This window comes from Squalius cephalus (assembly GCF_949319135.1).
Source record: "Squalius cephalus genome assembly, chromosome: 4".
Taxonomy (NCBI): domain Eukaryota; kingdom Metazoa; phylum Chordata; class Actinopteri; order Cypriniformes; family Leuciscidae; genus Squalius; species Squalius cephalus.
In genome coordinates this window covers 47,058,052-47,064,270 of record NC_137125.1, presented here as the reverse complement: position 1 = coordinate 47,064,270, position 6,219 = coordinate 47,058,052, and positions in this window count along the sequence as shown.

Here is a 6,219-nt window from a genome sequence, read left to right as displayed (position 1 = left end):
AACGGTCAACAGTATGCGAACGCTCGACAGTGATACTTCTCTCTTTCTGAACAGGGCGGAGGCTTTCAATGGGGCATGTGGAGACCACCAGGCGGAGAGGGCACTTTGAGCGAGACACTCCACTTCGACAGTGCGCTGTAACCAGGTAACAGGGTTTAACTATTCAACAGCATACGAACATTCAGTTGAAGTACCTTCTCTCTTTCTAAACAGGGCAGGAGCTTTCGTTGGGGCGTGTGAAGACCACCAGACGGAGAGGACCCTTCGAGCCAGACACTCCACTTCGGCTGTGCGCTGTAACCAGGTAGCAAGGTTTAACTATTCAACAGCATATGGAACATTCCGTTAAAGTACCTTCTCTCTTTCTGAACAAGGCAGTAGCTTTCGATGGGGCGTGTAAAGACCACCAGACGGGGAAGACACTTAGAACGAGACACTCCACTTCAGCAGTACACTGGATCAATGTAACAGAGTTTGACTGTTCAACGGTATATGAAATATTCAGCCGAAATACCTTCTCTCTTTCTGAACAGGGCAACGGCTTTCAATAGGAGCGTGTGGAGACCACCAGGCGGGGAGGATGCTTTAAGCGAAACACTTCACTTCCGCTGTACACTGTAACAATGCAACAGGATTTAACCATTCAACAGTAGATGAAACATTCAGCTGCAATACCTTCTCTCGTTCTGGACAGGGCAGCGGCTTTCAATAGGAGCATGTGGAGACCACCAGACGGGGAGGATGCTTTAAGCGAGACACTTCACTTCAGCTGTACACTGTAACAATGTAGCAGGGTTTAACAGTTCAACCATAGATGAAACATTCAGCTGCAATACCTTCTCTCGTTCTGAACAGGGCAGCGGCTTTCGTTAGGAGCGTGTGGAGACCACCAGGCGGGGAGGATGCTTTAAGCGAGACACTCCACTTCAGCTGTACACTGTAACAATGTAGCAGGGTTTAACAGTTCAACAGCATATAAAACATTCAGCGTTAAGAGAGCCGGGCTATCTCAAAATGGTAAGTTGGGCGCTTGATATATCAAAACCTTCCTTGGAGACGGCGAGTGAAAGACTGTAAGGAGAGAGTGCACAGCAGACTACTATTACTTCTCCACACGATGAACTTCACTCCATAACACAACCCGTGTGAATCGTCACTTCAGGCACTGCATTCCACTCGCACACCGTGCATTCGGGCCAGCACTCACCCACCGGTCTTTCTCCCACCAGATCGACTCTCGTCTCTCGCAAGGGCTCAACTTCTCTCCAGAGACAGCAGAAAACGGGTGCAGCGATCATCACATTCAGCGAGGAGCGGACAAAAGTTGGAGACAGATCAACAATTCACTCGGTGTACTAGTTCACTCGTGCCACACACTTTCCAAACTCTCAACACCACTTCAGTGTTAGTGCATATAACCAACGAATCCGATACTCATCACTTTACGTCTTCCCCACTGCTGACGATATTCCTTGGGTTTTCGTTGATAAATACTTCACTCTCTTCTTTCCACTTCTCAGCTTCAATCTTCGCCCGCTTCACAGCCCAGCCTCAAATACAAAACAGCCCGCCGACAAACACAGTATCTCACAGGAGGAGAACCACCCGACAGTCTGTTTCCTCTCTCTTTTTAAAGCCCCATCTGAATCTGTGTTCCTCTCACAACGCTCTCTGTAATTACTCCACACCTGCTGTCAATCAGGCAATTGGCCTCGCTGCCATAGCAACAGATTCGCGGTGCAATGAGACGGGTGTCCACAGGAGGTCTCCAAATAACACTGCATTCACAAGGGCTTTAATCTCTTTTCTAATTGTTATTTGTCACACCGTGACAATTGAAATACCAGGTATCTTGTTTGTTTAGTTATTTATATGTTTATGGTTATTGTAGTCTGTATATTCAGATCCACTTACCCTGCAATATAGGAAATTTGAAAATGCTGGTGTAACATGATTGATTGAAAATTCTGGGTGTCTCGTGTATTTATAAAATCAGTAGAGCTGCAGTAGAGACATTTTTTTAGTCAACTAGATGTTCATTTAAGCCATTGGTCACTAATTGCATGTTTTATTCATATTAATTTGAGGTATGGATGATTGGATTTCTTGCCCCGAAACACCGAAACAATATGTCACTCACAGACTGCGTGACTTCGCCAAAAGTTTTTTTTTTTTTATGCAACTAACCGACTAATAGTTCACTAATTAACTCCTTTCTTCCAAAAATGAAATCCTTCTTCTACAACAGGACATGGAATTGTTGGTGCGAGCAGTGGAATGGGGAAATCCTTAAGAAACAGTAGGCTAACTATTGTAACTTCAGGATGAGATTGTTTCATACTAATGTGTCCTGCATACATTAAAATAACACTTCCATTTGTGCTTGTTTATTTTGAGGCAAAACAAGTAAATAGTCAAGCAAAAATCTTCACTGCCTTGACTAAATTAATCAACTCTTCTAATTATCGCATTTTGTGTTTTTTTTTTACTGTGATGACTGTTAAGTTCAGGGACTCTCTGCTGTTGGTGCCCAATGTGGCCCTCTTCATTCTGAGGTGAAAGCTGCCCTCAGCCTGGAGAAAGATGTGCATCACCATGAGCCCAGTGTTCATCAACTTTTACCCGCTGGTACCTTACCGATATATCTAAAACGATGAACTTGACTTAAAATGAGCACTACTACTAAAGTGGATAGTACTACTTAGTGTTGTCACGATACCAAAATTTCAGTATTTCGTACAAATACCAGTGAAAATCCACGGTTCTCTGTACCAATTTCGGTACCAAAGCTTAATTTAGATTAAATTTACATATATTAAATTTACATATATAAAGTGTATATCAATGTTAAAAAATATGGAAATTGTAGTATTAAAATCGCTTTATAATAAGATTCTATTTGTTAGATAACATTAGATAAAAAGTGCATGGTCTTTATGTAAAACATTATAGTTCACCATCTATTCAGTAACTCATTTTGGGCTCCTTTACCAAGATGTGGAGTGCTACATTATATGTAAGCATCCTGAAATGTTTAGCAAATGGCTAGCTACTGACTTTGTTGTATGTGAATAAGGGGTGCAACTACTAGGGGTGTAACAAAACAATCAGCTCACTATCCCAAGTCTCAACACAATCGCATGCCTGATATGGTTTCTGCTATTTTGCTTGTACAGCACTGTTGTTTTTAAATGTGCTTTACTGCTTTTATATATAAATTTGTCTTGACTAAAAAAATATTAAGCAATATTGCTAATAAATACCTGACCTTGTGTCACTTAACATGTCTCCTTTCAGCAGATGAGCAAGTTGATTGTTGGCCCTTCAATGAGATGCAACAAAATGGAAGAAATTGTATGTATAGCTGTGTAGTCAACTCACCTTTATTAATATTGAGCTTTATACAATACCGATTGTAGCTTTACAGGGATAAACAAGAAATGTCATTGTTCAGCTTTTACAAAAGTACTGGTATTTTTATTTTGATCAACTCTGTGTGCTTTTCAGCAGCACCTTCACACAGCATGGGAGATTACTATAGTACGTATAATGTTAACTATTTGCAAAAACAATGTTGAATGCACATACATAAGCAGCATATTGTAGAACCATTATTTGTTGTTTTATTTAGACCCACTGTATGAAAATCAGAGTGCCTTTGGTAAGTTAAAAAGAACATCTACAGACTTTTTGAGATAATTTTGCTTGTCTGTCTATTATAGATTAGTTACTTTTATATTACTGTTTTATTACTTTTGTATTACCAAAATTACAATGCTTGGTTCAAAACCTAATGGCTATGTTTTTCCCTCCTAATCTATCCCTTATTGTAGGCCCATCAGAGGGACATTTCCCAAGTCCGCTCACATATGGTAAGAATTAATTTCTGCGGCAGGTGTTGAATAGTCTTATTCATTTGATTTTTTGTTTGTTTTTTAATTATAGGTCAGAGAATGGAATCTCCTGATCCAAGGCAGATAATTAAAGGCAAGTAATTAAGGAATTTACTAAATGTATATCTTAAAGTTAATACAATCTAAGATTTTGTAAATGGATCCTGTTGAAAAAGACAGCATATGCTGGTGTCACAGTGTCTGTTGTGTTTCCACTGGGTGTCCACTAGGGGTCCCTTCCTTCCTGTTTCCATTCATCCTGGAACCACATTTCCCATAATCCTGGTTGGTCCCATCACTGGTGATTATTCCCTGCTGTTCCCAATTATGTTGTTAGTGTCTGTGCTAGGGGTGTGCAAAGCAGCTGGTATTTGTATCTGTATTTGTATTTGTTGAGGGGGGAAAAGTATTTGTATTTGTATTCGAGTAAAATTCAAAACAGGTGTAACAATCCAGTTTTTTGCGTCACACTTCTAATTTACGTTATAGTGTAAGTATTCTTTAATTATATCCATTATAATAATTATGGATATGCAATATGTAAAATATTTTTTTCAAAACTGCATTCATATTTCATTTTAAAAGGGCTTTTTAAACCTGCTAAGAGTTATCCAGCCAAGAATAAGCCTAGAACTGCTTTTCTGACGGACTGATATTAATGACATAATGACGGCTTTTTATCTCATTTCTCATCTCTATAAATATATGTCTAAAGCTAATTCAAGGGCTAGAAATCAATTAATTCTTTGCTGATACTTCGTCATCATGAAGAGCGCAGTTCGCACCGCTTTCTCCTTTCCACAAGCATTGCTCTCTCGTGGCGTTTGTCGTTACCATACTATGCAACCGTGAACATAGGCGCGCCTGGAAAAACGAGCGCGCCGCTCGCTTCTATTATAATGGTGCGTGTCTTATGGTGTGTTCACACCAAACGCGAATTTCATTATTTGCGCGAGTAGATTACATACAAAGTCAATGCAAAGACGCAAATCGGCGCGAATTGTTGCCGGGCGGTGCGAATGACGCGAATTGAGCGACGCGTTTCCTGAATCGCGTCTTCCGCGCAAGTTGAAAAAATTGAACTCGAGCGGAAAATTCGCATGACGCTTAGTTGCGCAAGCCAACCAATGAAGAGCTCATTGAAACGTCACCGGTTTCGTCCGTTCCCTCAGGTTCCCTCACTGTTGTCGAAAATGGAGGAGATGCTAATTGTTGCTGTGTGTGCCTATCCAGAAATTTATGATACAAAATCATACGCCTACAGAGACCGTACGAAGAAAGAGATCGCTTGGAGAAAAATAAGTGAGGAAGTTGGACTACCTGGTAAGTGATGAAAATATACAACCTTTACGTAATTCTAGCTATTTTTACATTATTATGAACTTGTTAGCATTAGCCAAAGTTAGCAGAACCCGGCATTCAAAGTTTCGACACCTGGATATTATTTATTTGTTTCATTAGTATTGTGTTTACGTGTATTTCTTATCAGAAGAGACAGTTCGTAGAAAGTGGAAGGGGCTCAGGGACACTTATGTCAAGGAAAAGAAGAAAGAGACAGAGAAAAAGAGTGGGTCAGGAGCAAACCAAGAGAAGAGGTGGAAGTACTCTGCGGTCCTGTCTTTCCTCGACCCCTTCGTTACCCCGAGAGAGACCAGCAGTAACATGGGGCGGGGGGTTGAGGAAAACAGGACCGCAGTTGAACCAGGCAGGAGTCAACAGGTGCACAACAGGTGCACAACAGAGATGCAGGAGACACAGCAGGTCCATCAGAGCGTGACATCGAAGGTTGGTTGACAAGTGAATATACGCAAAAACAGGAAAATTATACGGAAAACAGTTTTATTTAGATCAGTAAAGATATTGCAAAAGTATAGATAGCATGGCTGGAAATGTATGATGTATCAAAATGATTTGTGTTGTAATTTACACTGAAATCTCGAATAATATTAATTCTGTCAGACAAAACCAAGGCATCTTTGTTATATTGTCACTTCACAGACATGGCTGACCCATTCACAGATGGCAGCGAGGCAGAGTCAAGTGCTGTTGCTGAATCTGATGCTGCCTCATCCCTGCCAAAACCGCCTAGAGGTATTGTACATGATTAAAGTTTTTCTGAATTTCTTTGTTATGATTATTATTATTTATTTAGTATATTCCCTTTTCATATTTAATCCATGTATTTTTGTCTTTTTCCTGATTTCAAACTAAAATGAATAAATACAATAAACATCAACTAATTTTTACAAACTATTCCATGGATGGAATTCAGAATAAATTCAAAGAATGTGTTTCCATTTCATAGGACAGAAGGACTCGGAAGAGG